The 22,023-nt window shown below is 35.4% G+C and overlaps 1 long non-coding RNA gene across 3 annotated transcripts in view; it reads left to right on the forward strand.

The window, feature by feature from the left end:
• Nucleotides 1-1,625: 1,625 nt before the first annotated feature.
• LOC111095715 overlaps nucleotides 1,626-22,023 on the forward strand; it is a 32,956-nt gene continuing 12,558 nt past the window's right edge. For all 3 annotated transcript variants that reach the window (XR_005358298.1, XR_005358297.1, XR_005358299.1), the window contains exons 1-2: nucleotides 1,626-1,871; nucleotides 12,674-12,780. This is a non-coding gene — a long non-coding RNA (uncharacterized LOC111095715). The remainder of the gene's footprint in view (nucleotides 1,872-12,673; nucleotides 12,781-22,023) is intronic.

Below are 22,023 nucleotides of genomic sequence, written 5' to 3' on the forward strand. Positions count from 1 at the left end.
GCTTTCACTATATTATGCTGAAATAACAAATACACCCCCCAAGTCTCTGTGGCTTATAACAATAAAGGCTGATTTATTTATTGCTCATGTTAATGTCCCTTGTGGGTCAGCTGCAACTCTGTTCCATGTCCTTTTCTTTTTGGAATCCAGAGAAAAGAAAATCTTCTGTCTTAGCTGTAAGACTCAAAACCTTTGTAGACATGACATCACTTCCACTTACATGTTACTGTACAAAGCTAGCCTTATTATAAAATTGGGTATCAATAGGGGAAGGAAATGTCCTCCTTTTACAAGAAGAGATACCAAGGAAAGGTCCTACTTGGGTATGTTGAGAAAGCAGGGGATATTTTTAACAAATAGCATAGCCTACAAAAGATATGTAAAAGAAACCTTTAATCTAGTCAGGGAGTCAAAGAAAGTTTGAGGTACTACTGTATTAGTGTTCCAATGGGTGAAATGTGATTACCTAAAAGCTATGGTCCACAGAGAACATTCCATGCAGTAGAAATGGCAGGTACAAATATCTTAAGATGCAAGTAAACACAGCCTTTTAGAAAATTGAAAGAAATAAGGTTGAAGTAAAGCCAGTATAGACAGGGGAGACTGTCCTGAGATGGGTATGGAGAAGTAAGCAAGGGCAAGATTATACAAACCCTTCTAGGCCTCATGAAGGATTTACACATTTCTCTTGATAGGAACCCACTAAAATATTTTAAATAAGGGAATGTTTTTCCTAGTGATTTTGGCTGATTTATAAAAGAATCATTCTAGGTGAGCTTCACTAACCTAAAGATGTCTCCATCTCTCAGAGCTTTCTAATGCTACTGTTTTAATTTTAAGAAGGGAAAGTAGAACTAGCTTTTCTATTGTTACCCCTAGCAGAGTTCACTATCAGATCCATTAAAATACAGTGATTCAGAACAGAGTCAGTAACTTCCTCCCTTCTCTCAGAAAGCAATTTCTATCCTGTCAAATTCTCCCCAGTCACAGGCATCTGCTTGTGTTCCCCTCTTGTCTTCCTGAGGAGCTGAAAAGGGAGCCAATGGTGGTGACATGGCATATCTGCACACGAGGCCCGTTTCCCTTTTAGTAAGGAGTAGAACTCAGCTGGGAATTGTAGTAGTTTAGGATAGGAACTATGTGCAAATTACTTCTTAAGTAGAGCATTCAATTCAGAAAAGGTGCATGCAGCATGTGCTTCAGATGTTTTTAGAAGAAATAAATGCCACCACCACAGTATCACAGTATCCACCGTTATATTCTGATGTGAACTCAGGTCTGTCTCAGGCATTCCTTGGAGAACTGTGTCATCCTCTGAGGAATGTGTGGCCCATCCTAAGCTATATTCCTGCTACTGGTAATATAGGTTTGTTTTATTTGTCTCCTCAGCCACTAACATTAACTTCCAGATGCTGCTCAGTTAAGAGGAAAACAAATGAGCAAAAGGAAAAGCACTCATTGTTATGTTTCAGTACTTCAATTACCTGGGGAAAACTATCAGTCAATATTTGTATCAGCTGTAGAGAGCACGTTGTATTTGTTAGAATAAAGCCAGGTTCTACAACGATAAAGCATCAAAATTCCAAATTCCACTCCACATTAACTGATCATAGATGCAAGTGAGCACTTCTAAGTGATCACTCAGGAAACCAACATCCTTCCATATTGTGAGTCTACTATACTTGAAGTCCTCTCATTAATCACTAGATAAGGAGAAAAAAAAATGGAGGAATTCTCAGTGCACGTATTTTTATGAAGCAAGTATGGAAGGGAGCATGTTTGCTTCTGCTCACACTCCACATGCCATGAGCTACAACCCAGCCATATGGACACACTGAACTAATGGAACAGCTGGGAAATAAAGTACAGCTGTAAGTACAGGAAATAGAAGAAACAGATTTGGAGAACAGCTAAGTACTCTCTACCACATACATTACATCTTTACTTAATCTTAAAATCTGGAAATGAAATGGTAAATTTTATGTTACATATATTTTACCAGCACCACAACAGGAAATATTGGGGGAATAGGGTCTTCAGAAACAGTAAATTTCTGGTTCATTAAATTTTACTAAAAAATATCCTTTGGGTGGTCCTGCTCTTATTGTTGAAAGTGAGATTAAATTAACTTATTTTCCTGTCTTATTTTGCATAACACGGTTTGTAATTTTTGGCATCCAGATTGAGGGTCCAGAGGATGATTTTAAAAATCATTTAAAATAATACTAATTATAAGTGGTTTTATGATGTTTTTTTTCCTCAACATCCATTATTTTATTTTTACAACAAATATTTATTGATTGCCCATTATATTTAGAAACTAATGAGACAATGGGTACATAGAAGTAAACGAACAGAGAAGTCTCTAACCTGACCTTATGGAGTTTATATTCCTATAGAGGTAGAAGAATATTACACAAGGAAAAAAAGCCAGTTTATTAACAACTATATGATATTTTTTACAAAGCACATAGCCTGTCATGAGAATGTAGAGCTAGAAAAACAGCTGTAGTCTGTGTAACCAGCAGAAGTTAGCTGCAAGAAGAGGGAAAGTGGTGGAAGGGCATTTCAGGCACTGCTCCTACAAAGGCTCTAGTTGGGAAGGGGTGTAGCAACAACAGAACAACAGTGTGAAGGAGAGGGAAAGGGATAGGGGGTAATAATGGGTAATTAGGTAGGCAAGATTAAGCATTGACTTAACTCTAAAGGACTTTGGATTTGCCTCTGAGTGTAGAGTAGAGCCATTAAAATTCTGGAACATGGTATCAGTTACAATTCAGAAAGAAGACACCAGTAGTTCTTTTTGTTTTGTTTTTGTTTTTAAAGTTTTTATTTAAAATTTAATTAACATGCAGTGTATTATTAGTTTCATATCCTTTAATTCAAACTTAATAAAGACCAAACTGACCCAACCAACCTGGCTCTGCATTATACTCACAGATCCTCCACCCACTAATAAACTCACTAAAAAATTCAGCTCCCATTTCCCCAAAATCCACATCTAATTGATGGATAAACATCATTGACTTTACCTCTTAAATACCTCCAAGTCTCTTCACTGATCTCCAAGACTTCAGCATTATCAATCTCTGTTCGTCTTTCCCTGGGTTGTTCTAACAACCTCTAATTTGTTCTGCCCTTCAGTGGTTTGTTCTTACTCTCAGGATAAATTCCAAACTAAAAAAAAAAAAAAAAAAAAAAAAAAAAATTAAATAAATAAATAAATTCCAAACTATATGAAATAGCAGAGATGAGACACTTTTCCAGCTGGTCAAATCTCTCCTTTCTTTTCTCCAGCTACAGGCTTAGCCAGTTTGTGTTTATTTCATAATAAGAATTTCAGTATTAATCACAGAATAACGTTATTTTCCCTAAGAAGCCTGCTTGGCTTGTTTTTCTGTGGCACATCTAGCCATTTCTTCCTCTTGGAATCCACAGCTCTGTGTGTATTCCTCTTCTGTAAATTAATTTAAAAATGTGGAGAGTTGTATTGATTGCTGGTCTATTTGATGCTATTAAAATTTTTAAAGAATTTTGCTATGCAGCTTGCTCTATGCTCTATTACAAATCTGAAAGCAATTCCAAAATAAGGAATATTCCCAATTGATTCTAGAATTCATATTTCAACGTTAACAACTCACTCTTCCATTATTTAGAAATCTTGTCTTTGAACTTCATAGAAAGAGTCTACCAGATAAAGTCATTAGCCTCATGTTAAGGATAATTGATAAGAATTAACTGATAACTTCTTATATAATTACTAAAAGTAAAAATAAACTTTTACAAATGTGATTTGGCAATATATTTAGATAGCCTTTAAAAAATTCATGCAACTTATCTAGTAATTTTATTTCTGGGAATCTATCTTAAGGACCTCATCAGAGTGCATAGAGATATTTATGTAAAAGGATATTTACCACAATGTTATTGGGTATACAAGTCTGATTGCAGTGAATTGGGGGTAAATAAAGATGATGAATTTCTAAAATGGATTATATAGTCACTTAAATTAGTGGTATTAGGAGAATAAGGAATATATATAAGCAACCAGAAATGTGAGATTTATAAAAATACAAAAAGTAAGATCCCATTCCTTTTTAAAAAATGTATATAGTACATAGTATTGAAAACATATGCATGAAAATAGACTGGAGAAAAATGTACCAGAATACATATAATAATTCATCGTGATGAGATAACCATGAATTTTCTTTAACCATTGATTGATTTTATAATTTGAAAAAACAGCCAATAAGTACATGTTATCACTAGTTGTATTTTGTACCTGCCCACTTTCCCATGATTTCTTCTCAGAAATTTGTAACTGTTGACACCCTACTGAAAGGTCAGCATGCTACATAACCCTGAGCCACAGATTGCCCTAGATTTAGCCCTATATATTGGGGGGTTAGTTACTGTCTGAATAGAAAACAGAAACTTGACAAGCAAGATATTCCACTTGGAATTTTTAAAAAAGATGAATTTATCTATTTGAGAGACAGAGAGAGAGAGCACATGCACAAGCAGGGGGAGGGGCAGAAAGAGAGAGAAAAGCACTCTCCATTGAGCTCAGAGCTCAACCCAGGGCTTGATTCCAAGACCTCAAGATATGACCTGAGCTGAAATTAAGAGCCAGAGGCTTATCCAACTGAGCCACCCAGGTGCCCCTTCATTTGACATTTTAAGAATACAATATTGAAGGTTTTAGCATTTGGAACCAAAGTACAAGTGTTATAATAAAGAAAGGGGCCAATGGAAACCAAAGAAAGTAAAAGAAAACTGCTGTGATGATGTATTAAGAGCACAAAGAGGGAGAAGTAATGATTTGACATTAAGAGAGAGATTGACTAGGCAAGACTAGCAAGGCTGGACTGCCCACCATTCAGCTCCTGAGCTGACTCTGTTTCTTAAAGTTTTCCTGTTTCTGTGATCCCTGGCTATATAGTGATCTCTGTACTTCAATGCCCATGAATATGAGACATACTATGTCTCATTATAATAAATTCCCTTTCCCTCCTTCCTTGAGGTTACTTTGTTACTGTTCCTTGCACCCAGAATAACTCTAAATAAAATAAGCCTTTTCCAGTTCATGTAGGCAGGATACAGAACTACGATTCATTAAAAGATCTAATGATTCCCCATTTTACTGACTTCACCTACTGTTATTTAATTTCACTTGTCACATAGAACTTTAGCCTTGCCTTATAGCATTTAGGATATTTGACCTTGCAATACAACTGTTTCTATACCATAACCTCCAATAGAGGGCAAGGTCCATGCCTTTGCTTTTTAAAATTTTATTAATTTTATTTATTTCATCCACAAAGATGTGTTGTGTTAATTGTAGCCATTCTGACTGGTGTGATGTGGTATCTCCTTGTGGTTTTGTATTTCCCTGATGCCAAGTGATGTTGAGCATTTTGTTCTGTGTCTATTAGCCTTTTGTATGTCCTCTTTGGAGAAATGTATGTTTATGTCTTCTGCCAATTCCTTTTTTTTTTTTTTTTAAGATTTTATTTATTTACGAGAGATACGGAGAGATAGAGAGGCAGAGACACAGGCAGAAGGAAAAACAGGCTCTATGCAGGAGGACCGATGTGGGATTCAATCCCGGGACTCCAGGATCATGCCCTGAGCTGAAAGCAGACGCTTAACTGCTGAGCCTCCCAGGCATCCCTTCCGCCCATTCTTTGATTGGATTATTTGTTCTTTGGGTCTTGAGTTTGATAAGCTCCGTATACATTTTGGATACTAGTGCTTTATCTGATAAGACATTTGCAACTATCTTCTCCCATTCTGTAGGTTGCCTTTTGATTTTGTTGACTGTTTCCTTTGCTGTGTAAAAGCTTTTTATCTTGATGAGGTTCCAACAGTTCATTTTTGGCTTTGGAGATGTGTCTAGCAAGAAGTTGCTGTAGCTGAGGTTGCTGCCTGTGTTCTCTCCAGGATTTTGATGGATTCCTGTCTCACATTTAGGTCTTTCATCCATTTTCTGGATGAAAGTTTGGGAGTTTATTTTTGTGTATAGCGTAAGAAAATGATCTAGTTTCATTCTGCACGTGGCTGTCCAATTTTCCAAACACCATTTGTAGAAGAGGCTGTCTTCTTTCCATTAGATATTCTTTTCTGCTTTGTCGAAGATTAGCTGACTGCAGAGTTGAGGGTCCATTTCTGGGTTCTCTCTTCTGTTCCATTAATCTATGTGCCTATTTTTGTGTCAGTACCACACTGTCTTGATGACTACAGCTTTGTAATATATCTTGAAGTCCAGAATTGTGATGATTATGATGCCACCTACTTTGGTTTTCTTTTTCAACATTCCTTTGACTATTAAAGGTCTTTCTGGTTCCATACAAATTTTAGGATTATTTGTTCCAGCTCTGTGAAAAAAATGTTGATGGTATTTTGATAGGGACTGCATTGAATGTACATATTTCTCTAAGAGGCATAGACATTTTAACAATATTTATTCTATTAACCCATGAGCATGGAATGTTTTTCCATTCCTTTGTGTCTTCCTCAATTTATTTCATGACTGTTCTATAGTTTTCAGAGTACAGATTCTTTGTCTCTTTGGTTAGGTTTATTCCTAGGTAGCTTATGGGTTCTGATACAATTGTAAATGAGATCGATTCCTTAAGAGAAGTTAAGAAATGCAACCAATTTCTGTGCATTGATTTTATATCCTGCCACTTTGCTGAATTCCTATATAAGTTACAGCAATTTTGGGGTGGAGTCTTTTTGGGTTTTCCACATACAGTATCATGTCATTTGTGAAGAGTGACAGTTTGACTTTTTCTTTACTGATTTGAATGGCTTTTATTTCTTTTTGTTGTCTTATTGCTGAGGCTAGGGACTTCTGGTACTTTGTTGAACAACAGTGGTGAGAGTAGACATCTCTGTCATGTTCCTGACCTTAGGGTCAAAGCTCTTAGTTTTCCCCATTGAGAATGATATTTGCTATGGATGCTTTGTATATGGCTTTTATGATATTGATGTATGTTCCCTCTATCCTTACCCTGTGAAGAGTTTTAATCAAGAAAAGATGCTGTACTTTATCAAATGCTTTTTCTTCATCTATTGAGAAGATCATATGGTTCTTGTCTTTTCTTTTCTTAATGCACTGTGTCACAATGATTGATTTGAGGATGTTGAACCATCCTTGCAGCCCAGGAATAAATCCCACTGGGTCATCGTGAATAATTCTTTCAACGTACTGTTAAGATCCTACTGGCTAGTATCTTGGTGAGAATTTTGGCATCCATGTTTATCAGGGATATTGGCTTGTAATTCTCCTTTTTGGTGGGTCTTTGTCTGGTTTGGGGATCAAGATAATGCCAGCCTCACAGAAAGAGTTTGGAAAATTTCCTTCCATTTCTATTTTTTGAAACAGCTTCAGAAGAATAGGTATTAATTCTTCTTTAAATGTTGGGTAGAATTCTCCTGGGAAGCTATCCAGCCCTGGACTCTTGTTTGTTGTGAGATTTTTTATTACTGCTTCAATTTCCTTGCTGGATATGGGTCTGTTCAGGTTTTCTATTTCTTCCTGTTTCAGTTTTGGTAGTTTATACATTTCTAGGAATGCATCCATTTCTTCCAGATTGCCTAATTTATTGGCATATAGTTGCTCTTAATATGTTCCTATAATTATATTTCTTCAGTGTTCACTTTGATGTCTCCTCTTTCATTCATGATTTTATTTGGGCCTTTTTTTTTTTCTTTTCTTTTTGATAAATCTGGCCTGTGGTTTATTGATCTTATTAATTTTTTTCAAAGAACCAGCTCCTAGTTTCAATGTTTCATTGATCTGTTCTACCATTCTTTTGGCTTTTATTTCATTGATTTCTGCTCTAATTTTTACTAATTCTCTTCTGCTGAGTTTAGGCTTTATTTGCTGTTCTCTACCCAGGTCCTTTAGCTGTAAGGTTAGGTTGTGACTTTGAGTTCTTTCTTGTTTCTTGAGAAAGGCTTGTATTGCTATATACTTCCTTCTTAGGTCTGCTTTTGCTGTATCAGCTGTGAAAACAGGTGGTGTTTTCATTTTAATTTGTTTCCATGAATTTTAAAAAATTTTCTCTAACTTCCTGGTTTATTCATTCATTTTTTTTTTTTAATAGGATGCTCCTTAAGCTCCATGCATTTGAGTTCCTTCCAAACTTCCTCTTGTGATTGAGTTCAAGTTTCAAAGGATTATGGTGGGAATAATCTCCATCTTTTGGTATGGGCTGAGACCTGATTTGTGACTCAGTATGTGATCTCTTCTGGAGAATGTTCATGTGCACTTGAGAAGAATGTGTATTCTCTTGCTTTAGGATGGAGTGCTCTGAATATATCTATGAAGGTCATCTGGTCCAGTGTGTCATTAAAAGCCTTTGTTTTCTTATTGATCTTCTGCTTAGATGATCTGCCTATTACTGTGAATGGGGTGTTAAAGTCCTCAACTATTATTGTAGTATCATCAGTGTTTCTTTAATTTTGTTATTAATTAGTTTATATAATTGGTTCCTCCCATGTTAAAGGCATAAATATTCACAATTGTTAGATCTTCTTGTTGGATAGACCCTTGAATTATGATATAGTGTCCTTCCTCATCTCTTATTACAGTCTTTGGTTTAAAATCTAATTTGTCTTGTATAAAGATTGCTACTTTCTATGGATGTCTGTTACCATGATAAATCATTTCCCAGCCCTCACTTGCAATCTGGAGGTGTTGTTGGGTCTAAAATGAATCTCTTGTAGACAGCATATTGACAGATCTTGATTTTTTTTTCTTTTTATCCAATCTGATATCCTGTTTCTTTTGATTAGAGCATTTAGCCCACTTACATTCAGAGTAACTATTGAAAGATAAGAATTTAGTGCCATTGTATTACCTATAAAGTCACTGATTCTGTATATTGTCTATTCCTTTCTGGTCTATGTTACTTTTGAGGATCTTTCCTCACTTAAAGGATTCCTTTAATATTTCTTGCAGGGGTGGTTTAGAATCACAAATTCTTTTAGTTTCTGTTTGTCCTGGAAGCTCTTTATCTCTCCTTCTATTCTGAATGACAGCCTCGCTAGGTAAAGAATTGACTGCATATTTTTCTCATTTAGCACCCTGAATATATAATATCATGCTAGACCTTTCTGGCCTGCCAGGTCTCTGTGGATAGATCTGCTGCCAGTCTTATGTTTCTACCCTTGTAGATTATGCTGTCTCATGTTGGTTTTAGAATTTTCTCTTTGTCTCTGAAATTTGCAAGCTCCACTATTATATGTTAAGGTGTTGACCTATTTTTATTGATTTTGAGGGGAGGGTTCTCTGTGCCTCCTGGACTTGAATACATGTTTCCTTCTTTAGATTAAGGAAGTTCTCAGCTACAATTTGCTCCATTTTACCTTCTGCAGCACCTTCTTTCCTCTTCTTCTGGGGCCCCAGTTATTTTAATATTGTTTCACTATATGGTATCAGTTATCTTGTGAATTCTATTTCTATTCTATTCACTATAATAATATTGTTTCACTACATGCAAAATTTACAGGACCAAAATTTACCAGGACCATTTTAATATTGTTTCACTTTATGGTATCAGTTATCTTGTGAATTCTCCCCTTGTGATTCAGTAGTTGTTTATCTCTTTCTCAGTTTCTTTATTCTCCCTCATTTTTCTTCTACTTCATTTATTCTCTCTTCTACCTCATTTATCCTAGCAGTTAGAACCTCCGTTTTTTTTTTATTGCATCTCATTAACAGAATTTTTTATTTCAACCTGATTAGATTTTTGTTATTTTCTTTCTCCAGGAAGGGATTCTCTAGTGTCTTCTATGCTTTTTTCAAGCCCAGCTTATATTTTTATTATCATTATTTCAAAATAATGATCCAGTCATTACCAGTCATTACCAGTCTGCCCCATTTCACGACCTGAGCATCTTTCAGAGAAGGATGTCCTTCATCAGCACAGATTTCTAAAAGTTCCAATTTTGCGCTCTACTGCTATATCACTCTCTGGTATCTGGCTTATAGAGGCTCTCTACCCCCACGGTTTATCTTCTAATACATCACCTCAGATTCACTTCTTTGCACTTTCTACCTTCCAAAAAGTGATCCATTTTCGATTTGTAGGGTTGTAGCAATTCTTTTCTTAGAGCTCTGGTTGTGTTCACAGGTGTTCAGAATGATTCATTAGCTATCTAGGTGAATTCCAGGGGCCAGATGAAACTAGGATCCTCTACTCCTCTGCCAACTTACTCCCTCCTAATCATTACTCTTTTAGTTGGGAAAGCTAGATAGTATTCATATGTTTCAAAGCCATTTCTATCATATTTTATCTAAAATAAATTACTGGGAAGAAATTCTGGTCTCAATTGGGTCTTTGTGACTTTTGAATAAAGTATTTTGCCATTCTCATTTTCCTCTTCATTACTGCTGAAGAATTTGCATTTTGCTGTTCATGAGAACTAGAAACATGCTGTATGAAATGTCACTAACTACTATTTGGGTGCTACATGCAAAATTTACAGGACCAAGCATACAGTTCTGGTACCAAAGTAGTTTCACATTAATGTTTTATAAAATGTAGATAGTTTAGGATTGTGGTTTTTTTGTTTGTTTGTTTGGTTGGTTAGTTGGCTTCAGCTTTATGAAAAGGGTTATTTAAAAGCTTCTTCAGGCACCTGGATGAGTCAGTTGGTTAAGCACCTGACTTTGGCTCAGGTCATGATCCCAGGGTCCTGGGATTGAGCCCCACTTTGGGATCCTTGCTCAGTGGAGAGCCTGCTCTCCCTCTCTCTCTATTCCTGCTGCTCCCCCTGCTTGTGTTCTCTCTCTGTGTCAAATAAATAAATAAAATCTTTAAAAAATAAGTAAAAAATAACAGCTTCTCATTTGGGCCTTACCCAAATTTAGGAAACACAGTTGATAAATTTGGGAAGTGATTCATACCACTAGGTTGCTGATTAAATACTGTAGTACATTTGTATTCTTACCTATTATAAAGCAATTAAAAAGAATGGAGCTGTATGATGGCATGAAAGATGTTCAAGATATGTATATCTATATCTACAGATCTATAGAACTCTTATTTCCAGAGAGAGAAAACTAATTGTATGTACCTAGTGAACATTGTAAATTGCCTCTTTTCCATCTGTATGTTCTTCTTACCAGAATCCAAATTGTCTTCAGGAATTTACATTCTTCTGTGTGTCTCCATGGTTGGTGGCCCTACTTAAGATTCTCTAAAACCTTCTTCCTTGACAGTAATTGGTTTAAGAATGTGATCCAATATAGCCCTATGTCCTATGAGAAGGAGTTGCTGGGGATCTTGTAGTAAATTTCTTCTTCCCTTTTTGGGATTGTTTCTGAAAGCACTTCTGTCTTTCTTAAAATGTTGCTATATGTGGATATAAGACCCAAAACTGCTGAAGTCATTGCACTTGAAGCTCAATGCACAGAGGAGGCATAGTTCAATAAGAAATTCAAGGAAACATGGTCAGAAGTACTGGGTTAGGTGAACCTTGAAGCCTACATTTATCTATACTTTCAGTAAGGTAAGCCAATAAGTGTCCTTAGTTACAAGCTAATTTCTTTTGTCTAGCCTGTTGTACTTAAAACCATCTTGAGGTTTTGCATGTTTATGTGTATGGATGAGATTCTCAATTCATTGAAAAAATGGGAAGAATACATATCAATTAAGAAAGGTAAATAATGGAGGGGTGCCTGAGTGGTGCAGTCAGTTTAGTGGTGACTCTTGGTTTCAGCTCAGGTTGATATCTTAGGGTCATGATCTCAGGATCATGGGATCAAGCCCCATGTTGGGCTCCACACTCAGTGGGGAGTCTGCTTAAAGATTATCTCTCCCTTTGCTCCTCCCCCTTACATTCTCCCTCTCTCTAAAATAAATACATATTTTTTTTTAAAAGAAAGGAAAATAATAGAAAAAGTGGGTTTGGGAGAAGGGAAAGAGGTCCTCTACTTTTTATCTATACACTTTATGGACATAAATGAATATTTAATAATATTGAATTTAAAACATCAAATAAAATAGATATATTAAGAATAATTTATCTTCATTAGTATGCTGTCACTGTTCCCTTAGAAAATCACACTACCATCTTCTGATTTCTAATAAAATTAATGATGAAGTGATCAGAATTCATTAATGCATACTTGAATACTTTAAGTTTTAAATGTTGGGAGCATGGTATATTTGAAAGGAGACAAGAGCCAAAGTCAGGAGATTTGAATTTCTCTCCTCTTCTGGCCACTAATTTAGGTACCTGGCTTCACATAAGCATAGAACTAAATGAGCCTGGTTTCCACCATCTACAGAGTGAGAAGAATGAACTCAAACATCTATTCAAAAGATTTTCCACTCTTCCCTGATTTTTTTGGCCCTAGCTTATATTGACAAATGAAATACTTTTAGCTAAAGGCAAGGAAAGAGACCAGATGAATTGATAGGTTTATTTCCAGTGATACCAGAATTGCTATATCTTGTGGCAGATAAGGGGTGATGAGAAAAAGCACATAGAAACACCATTTATTTCATTAATTTATTTATTCTCAGGTTAATGCTCTGCAGTAGTCATTAAAATAAAGACTGCAAAGAAGTTGGGATGCTTTATCTATAAATTAATTTATTGCCTTATAGTTTTATAATTTCATCTCTATAATGATATTTTCTTTCATCAGGTCAAAATGTATTCACTTTACTCAATACTAGAAAAACAATCTGATTAAAAAATGAGCAGAGGACTTAAATGACATTTTTCCAAAGAAAACTCACAGATGGACAACAGGTATATAAAAAGATACTCAACATCACTCATCATCAGGGAAATACAAATTAAAACCACAATGAGATATCACCTCACACCCGGTGGAATGGCTAAAATCAAAGACTAAGTGTTGGTGAGGATGTGAAGAAAAGGGAACCCTCGTGCATTGTAGGTAGGAATGTAAGCTGGTGAAGACACTGTGGAAAATAGTATATAGGTTCCTCAAAACATTAAAAATAGAAATATCATATGATCCAATAATTCCTCTATTGGGTATTTACCCAGAGAAGACAAAACACTAACTCCAAAAAAATATATGCACCTGTATGATTATTTTAACATTGTTTACAACAACCAGAACACGGATGCAACTTAAGTGTCCATCAATAGATGGATGAAGAAAATGTGATATATTTGTGTACGTATGTATGTATGTCTCTATATATATGTGTGTGTGTGTGTGTATGTGTATGTGTATATAGATCTATGTACACATACATACAATGGAATATCACAAGGATGAGATCATACCATTTAAGGCAACATGGATAGAGCTGGAGGGTATTATGCTAAGTGAAAGAAGTCAGACGAGAAAGACAAATATCCTATGATTCCATTCATAAATTAAATCTTAAAAAAGTGAATAAACAAAAAGCAGAATCAGGACTATAAATAGAACAAACTAATGGTTGTCAGAAGAAAGGGGTTTGGAGGTTTGGCAACATGAGTGAAGAGGAGGGGGAGATATAGGCCTACAGTTATGAAATAAGTCATGGAAATAAAAGCAGAGCATAAGGAAAATAGTCGATGGTATTGTAAAAGCAATGTAATGGGACAGATGGTAGCTACACTTGTGGTCAGCACAGCATAATGTATAAGCTTGTTAAATCACTAAGTTGTACACCTGTCATTAATGTAACATTGTGGGTCAAATATACTCAAATTAAAAAAAAATTAACACAATAAAGGCTATCTCTTCTGACTATAAAAAATATACTCACTTTATTCTTAAGCATTAACCCCCTCCATTTTCCCTTTTATATGTCTTTTTTTTTCCTATTTTATTACATGTCCTTGAATAAAAGAGTGGGTCTTGAGAATGACAAAATGAATCCTTTGGCAATCATCATAGTTGTTCAGTTACATTTTTATCATGCTCTTACTCAGAACAAGTTTAGTAAAGGGAAATTTATGTTAGCAAAAATTAACATATTCCAACTATATTTTCTACTCCCCTGTCATTTTTTCCTAAACAAATAAATGCATTTATATTTGATTAATTATCCAAATAATGTCTGACTATAATGTAATTCGTTGTTGGCTATTTATTCTTTTATGAAAGAATAATTGGTGCTAATGATTTCTTACAAGATGATATTTTATAATCTTCAAATATGGTTTAGTATACTTTTTCTTAGGAATTGAAAATTCTTGAGAAGTAGTTCCAGGGAAATAAAGTCTCCAATGTATAGATGATGAAGTGAAAATCTTAAGATGCTAATTATTTTTCCTAATTAGTTAACTAATTATATGGCAAGTCAGCCCAGATTTATAGTAAAATGAGATTCACTGCATATTCTGCTTCTTTTTTCCCCATCTTTTTGGCCTCATGTTTTCTAAAGCACCATTCAATTTATTTTCTGGCAAAAAAAATTAGGAAATTAGAATATGTACAGATATTTGAGAATATGAGTAAAATGTATTTCAGGTGAGAAAATACAACTATTTCAGTTTACAATACACCTGTATTCACAATTAACACTTGTTTCTCATTGTAGTGGTGCTGTCAGACCCGTAGGATGATAGGAACACAATATACTATCTGGACTCCAACAAAGTTCTCAAATAATGCACAACTGTCACATGCACTGGTGAGAGCGATGTCATTGACACTAGGAAATGATCTGAAGTTCTTTCATGTGCCATTACAACCTGGTTAACAGAGAACACATGTAGGGCAGGGGAGGGCTGCACCCAATAGGAAGAGCAAATCACCCATGTCCTCAAATATCCCATATGGTGCCCACCTGCCACTGATCCCAAAAGATTAGTGTAAAGATTCTGTCAAGAATTTGCCTTATTATCAAGTTGCCTGGCATGTGGTGAAGGAGGACTGCACTATTCTCAACTTATTTTGAGACACTTATCTGAATGCAGATAACAAAGAACCACCAATGTCACCGAATCAAGAATTGCTAAAAGGGGCAGCCCTGGTGGCCCAGCGGTTTAGGGCTGCCTTCAGCCCAGGGTGTGATCCTGGAGACCCTGGATGGAGTCCCACCTCAGGCTCCCTGCATGGAGCCTGCTTCCCCCTCTGCCTATCTCTCTCTCTCTCTCAATCTGTGTGTGTGTGTGTGTGTGTGTCTCATGAATAAATACATAAAATCTTAAAAAAAAAAAAAAAGAATTGCTAAAGGATTTCATCCTCAGGAAGCTGTGATTTGAGTCTACCTAAGGTCTTTCTGATGCAAATTAACTAGATTGATAACTCCTGGCTGTCATTGCTACTAGAAGCAAATAAGAACGCAGTCAGGACTCACAAAGTAGTTATAAGATTTAAGGACCCTTCTGTGTGCTACTTTATTTTCTAAGCTGGTGAAAACAGCTACCTGACTTTTGTGACAGGTAACTAAGTTTTCTGCTAGACTTTCTGTTCAATGGAAACTTCATTTAACCAGATGCCTATTCTCAGCATTGTTTAAGGCATTCTCTCTATGCTTATACAGATTCTTGATCTTTTTGCTTTCTTGGTTTTGATGAGTGTCAGTGGGGGGTAGACATTTAAACTATGTATTCTGTGTAGAGGAAATTCTTAAATAGTAATGCTATGTGCAGTGCTAATTCTTTTGAAAGGTTAAAAAAAACCCTCAATGTGCCTTATATAACATGATCTATTTATATTCTGTCACTAAGGAGAGTCAGCTGCATTTATGTTTGGGGTGAATAGAACAATTTATTTGTATCTTCTCAACCAACTGATCACTACCAGTTTACCCAACTCACTGACAACACTGTTAGGTCACAAGAAGTTATGAGAAGCATTAAAACATTTGGAACTGAGTTATGTAGCATACAAATATTTAACATAAAAATTCCAGGAACAGAGAAATGTAAGCACCAGAGTTTCTGTATCTTCTTCCAGTATCAGTTAAAATATTAAGTTCTGTCAGAGGATATTATGCATGACAACAGTTTCTAAGAGACTCTTGCATTCTCAGTCCCAAATTGGATGCTTTCAAAATTGCTTCAGTATTTCCAGCACCTGGTAGTGTGACTACTGACACCCACGTGAGTTCTTTTAACCAATAGGAAGCTCTTTGACTATAAAGCAAAGTATTGAATTGTGACCGCAATAGAAAATTCAGGAAGGGGGAGATAACTATTTTCGATTGTGTAGCTTCTGAAGCCAAAATCTGACTATGATTTCCTAAGACTATTAATCATACCTCCTTCATTTATGTGTGGAAACCAGCATGATGCATCAAATGTCACTATATTTACATCCCTCTCTTCTCTAGGCCTCTCAGTGCTTGGATCTGCTCTTACTACGTGTTTGATGTTTATCATATACTTTCTTCTGCTTTAAGATTCCTTATAATAGAGAACTTGTTGAATGGTGCATTATATAGAGCACATTACATGCTATGTTTCCATAAATCATTACAGCAACCTTATGCAATAGAGACTATTGTTATACCCATTCACAGAGGTGGAAACTGAAGTTTGAAAAGTTAAGTAACTTGCTGAAAGTGATGCAGCATGTAAGTTATAGAAGATTTGAGTCCTGACTACCTGCCTTCAGTTTCCACATTCTTACTCTCCTTCCTTCTTCCCTCAATTTTCTCCCTCTCCTCCCCAACATGACTGCAAAACCAAGGTGCTAGGAGTCAGAAACAAGAACAAAGTGAAGCTACTATCTACATAATGGAAGTCATTGACAAGATTAAAAATAAATTATTTCAGAATTGGACTTTATTTCCATGCTTTCTATCTTTTTTTCTCTTTCCTAAATCTTATAGATAGGAAGACGCCACTAATGTATACATGGACCACACAGTTCTCCTCCACCTGGCTGCAAAGACCCTGGAAAACCTAGCATGCTGAAAGGCACTGCAAGGCTTCCCATATTAGTCAAACATTCATTACACAAAGGGGCACTCTTTGAAGATTTGCTATTAAATGCTTTAAGTCCCTTTTTGTGTCATTTCATATCTCACTAATGGGTTTCAGTTTAATTCGGTTTTATTTATTCTTTGCTTATTTTATTACAGTAAAAAGGTGCCATTTAAAACCTCACAAATTACATACCTCTTTCTATTTCTGTTGGGTAGGAGTTTTTTGGTAAACCTTACAAAGCAAAGTGTAATGAAAAAAGGCCTGTGATTCAAGAAACTAATACAAAGAAAAAAGTGCTTTGAGAATGTAAACATAAACAAATGAAGATTAAATCGGCAGAGTGTATTGTCATAACCACACATTTTTAAGACATCAAATTACATATAATTTTAAATTCTTCAAATTAGGGGCACCTGGGTGACTCAGTGGTTGAGTGTCTGCCTTTGTCTCAGTTTGTGATCCCAGGGTCCTGGGATCAAGTCCTGCATCAGGCTACCCAGAGGGAGCTTATTTCTCCCTCTGCCTATGTCCCTGGCTCCCTCTCTCCGTCTCTCATGAATAAATAAAATCTTTTAAAAAATAAAAAAAAATAGATTCTTCAAATTTTTATTTAAGGACGGCAAATAGTTTTAAACGTACTATATTTTTCCAACAGAATGATGCTCAGGTTGGTGTTTTTCTTAATCTCATCTTTTGTATTATTTAGACAATATTTGTATTATTTGTAATATTTGTATTATTAAGACACAATAAATGTTTTTATAATACCTATTTCCATCTCTACCAGTTAAATTAAGAAATAAAATAAAATAGATAAGAACTGGGTATCGTAAAATTATTTAAATCAGAAAACTTACATTTAACCCAGAAATTTTATCAAACTAAAATGATAGGCTAAAATGAATATATTTACCTTTAAAATAATCTAAAATATAAGAAATTTTTAAAGTTGCAAATATAAAAAACTGGCTGTAAACTTTTTCATAATTTCAAAGCTCATGTAGTCTTAAGACTTTCTCTACAGTATAAACATTATTTGAACTGCAATGAGCCCAATAAGGAAATTGTACAAAAAGGGGTGTGAAGAGTCAGGATATAGAGTATTTGCATAAATTTGCATCACTTACACATCCAGAAAAATTTCACTCACCAGCCAAATTTAGTTGAACAGATGAGAGCATTTTGATTCAAGCTCCAATTTCTAACTGCAACATTTGCTTTGGAGAGCCATGTATCCTTTTCTTATAAGGGTTTTTGCTGCTTTTGCACACATATCACAATCTACTGCACAAATTTTGGGGAAGGTATTTGTTTAATGCCTATTTTCTTCTTTTGCAATAGTAAATACCGCAAGGGCAAAACCATTGCCAAGTCTCCCTCTGTATCTCCCGGTGCTCTTTAGTGCTGAACATATAGTAGATGTTCAATAAATATTTTTAAAAATGAACAAATGAGTACATTGGACATCTCATTAAACTTCTCAGAAGGAAAAAGCAGATCATATACTGGCCTAATTTCAATCCTTTTATTCCAATGCTATGCTGGTTTTTTGATGATTCTGGCTCATTCTGATGACTAGGAATAATAACATGATTTGAAGTAATCTGAACTGAGCAAGGGAATTAGAGGTAGAGAAATACAGAGCATAGCTTTGGCTCAGAATAGATTTTGAAACTGTTTAGACAAAGCTTAAGTTTGATAAGTTAATATTGGAGTTTTTATTGGTACTGTAAAAATGTTTTGAACTGTGCTAAAGTTTAGATTTCAGGTTTGAGGATGGTTATTTTTTAGTTAATTTGAATTAAGTTTCCTAGTAATAACTACACTCTAGCATGGTTCTTAGAGCAAACCCATATGTGTGTGTGTGTGTGTATATATATATTTGTATATATGTATACACATACAAATGTACCATTCTGGGGCTCCATGCCTATCTTCTCTGGAGTCTGATATTGTCATAATAATGTAGGAGGGCACTTGGGTCACTCAATCTATTAATGTCAAACTCTTTATTTCAGCTCAAGTCATGATCAGGGTTGTGAGATAGAGCCCCGCACTGGGCTCTGCCTTGGTCATGGAACCTACTTGAGATTCTGTCTCTCCCTCTCCCTCTATCTCCACTTGCCTTCTAATTAAAAAAATAAAAAGACTGGAGCACTTTGAGGGACGTGGGTGGCATAGTCAGCTAGTTGTTAAGTGTCTGACTCTTGGTTTCAGTTCAGGTGGTGATCTTAGGATTGTGAGATGAAGCTGCATGTGGGGCTCTGTACTCAGTGCAGAGTCTGCTTTAGTCTCTCTCTCACTCTCCCTCTCCCCTCCTTCTCCTGCTCTCTTCCTCTGATAAATAAATCCTTTAAAAATTAATAATGGGGGAGACAGAATTGGGGGGCCTCTGTACACATGGAGTTACTGCTGCATACATCCTTTATATACTACATGAAGACAGAGATGTTTAATTCAATGACCTAGGTTTCTTTTACACTTTAAAATTCTGAAAAAAAATCTGTATAGCCTATACTCAACAGTTTAAAAGGTACACATCTACATTAAAGTATGACAAATAATGTCTATATATCCAAGATTTAAATATATACCAACTTCCAGATATAAACAATATTGTAAATGCTGCACTGGTTTAAAAAAATAAAAGAAAAAAAAATAAAAAAAAATAAAAGATTTATTCTATCTAGTTATATAATTTACTTCTTCCCAAGCTGTTTTATTAACTAAGTTAATTTCTGATTTACAGAATCAATGAAATATCTCTGTATTAATTTCTAATGCCTAATTTCACTTAGTATTCCTGAGACAAAACTTAGAATTGCCTCACTGGGCAATCTCCATTCTTTACCACCATCTTCAGCCCTATCTAAATGAAGACTAATTTGCACGTCTCTTCCTTTAGAAGTGAGCAAAGAGAATAATGAACAATAATTAAGTAATGAGTTCAATTAATTAATACATAAGTTTTAGTTGTTCATTTCTTTTGTTTTACTGTTTTCTTCCAAAGTCCTCTTTTCAGAGCTCTGGAGACTGGCCAATTTCCTATTTTTTCTTTTACATCTCTTCTCATTCAAACATGCAAATGTGTTATTGTGTTGCTTACTTTTAAGCATTTTGCCATTTTTCAAACTGAGCCTGGACTCAGCCATAAATATATGCTTCAGCATATGTGAATCCCAGGAACCACCTTGGGTCACTACCACCCACTGTGACCTCACTCCTTCTGAACTCACAGTGTGTGAACAACTTGTAACACTCACTTGGCAATTAATCATGCCTGCCTTGTGACATTTCTGATGATGTATATTTAACATCACATGGTTATATAATTTGTCAGTGTATCCACACCCAGCCACCTCAATTGAACTGCAAGCTCCTTGAGGCAGATTCAATGCCTGTCCTACAGAATGCATTGTAAACAAGGAAAACATGTGCTGATTATTGGATTGACTATATGCATTTAGTTATGAAGGAAGTCAAGTAGCATGAACAATGAAAAGTTAAAAATGTCTTCCCCTAATCAGATCTCCCTGGTTATATTAGTGTTTAGGAAGCAATTGTGACAGTTCTCAATAAAGAATCCATAGATGTTTTTACCTTTGAAAAGTCAAGACCAAGAATGAGGTATGAAATACCATAGGATGAATATTATGCTTTATTTCTTTAGATGACTTGATACATATTGAGTCCAAATCTTTCTTTTTTTATTTTTAAAAAAGATTTTATTTATTTATTTATTCATGAGAGACACAGAGAAGCAGAGACATAGGCAGATGGAGAAGCAGGCTCCATACAGGAAGCCTGATGCAGGACTTCATCCCAGGACCCTGGGATCATGACCTGAGCCAAAGGCAGACGCTCAACCACTGAGCCACCCAGGTACACTGAGTCCAAATCTTTCTACACTAAGATGCTATCTCCTAGAAATGGTGCCTGGTTAAGTTAAGAGTGTGAATGCAATAATGGGACCAAAGTCAAATAAATTTGAGAAAAATTAGCATAAATAACATTAAACAGATTTTTACCCAGTCAGAATTCACAGAGCTTTTTAATATTCTCATACTTCTCAAGGTATAAGACAGAGAATACAGTATACCTCTTTACCCAAATTTGTGTAAGCACAGATTTCTTTTTAAAGCATCTTACAATATATGTGTGCCATAGTAGTCACTTTTAGAAACCCTGAGGTAGAAATTTCAGGCACATCTTATACGATTCATAGTGCCTAAAAATGGGTTATCAACTTCAGGGGACAATTTCTTATTTGGGGGGCAAAAGTCCAATATTAACTTGATTTTGGTTGTTCACTCTTTTAGTCCTTTAAGGTCTGCAGCAGATCCATCAGTCTCTCCTATGTGGCCATTTCCTCCCACTGTGTTATGAGGTTGATGCATTTTGATATTATGTTATTGCTTTTCTAAAATTAATCTCATTTAACCAAGTGGATTTTAAGAATCTATATCTTTTCTTTTTCTTCCACTGCACTATGATATCCTCTGCAGACTGTGTAAGCATGTCTGCTTGTATTGAATAGCAAGCAAGGTTAAAGAGAGCAGATCCATACCAAAGTCCTACTCTACAGCCATTAGCTGTATGATCTAACTTGTTACTTCCCCTTCTAGATCTCAGCTTCATTCTCTGAGTAAAGATCAGAAAGTATAAAAATTAGAAGTCTTAGTAAACTATAAAATGCTTTGCACATGCAAGGCATTTTTGGTCATCTTACAATTAATTTCTTATATTTATTCATATTTCGGTTAATGAGAAATGGGATGCCTGGATGGCTTAGTGGTTGAGCATATCTTCCTTTGGCTCAAGGCATGATCCCAAGGTCCTGGGATTAAGTCCCGCATCCAGCTTCCTGTAGGGAACCTACTTCTCCCTCTGCCTGTGTCTCTGCCTCTCTCTCTGTCTCTCATGCATAAATAAAATCTTAAAAAGAAAAACCTGCTTAATGAGAAACTACTAATAGTTAAGTCTGGAGTGTCAAACAGGAGGTGGTAAAAAGCATAAGGGAAACTTCTACATTATACCTCTGTGAGCTTTTACAAATTTTATTATTTTATTCTAAATCTATTTTTCCAAATATATATTTATATATATATTTATATGTATATTTGGAAATATATATAATATAAACTCAAA

The sequence above is a fragment of the Canis lupus genome, chromosome 4, assembly GCF_011100685.1.
Source record: "Canis lupus familiaris isolate Mischka breed German Shepherd chromosome 4, alternate assembly UU_Cfam_GSD_1.0, whole genome shotgun sequence".
NCBI lineage: Eukaryota > Metazoa > Chordata > Mammalia > Carnivora > Canidae > Canis > Canis lupus.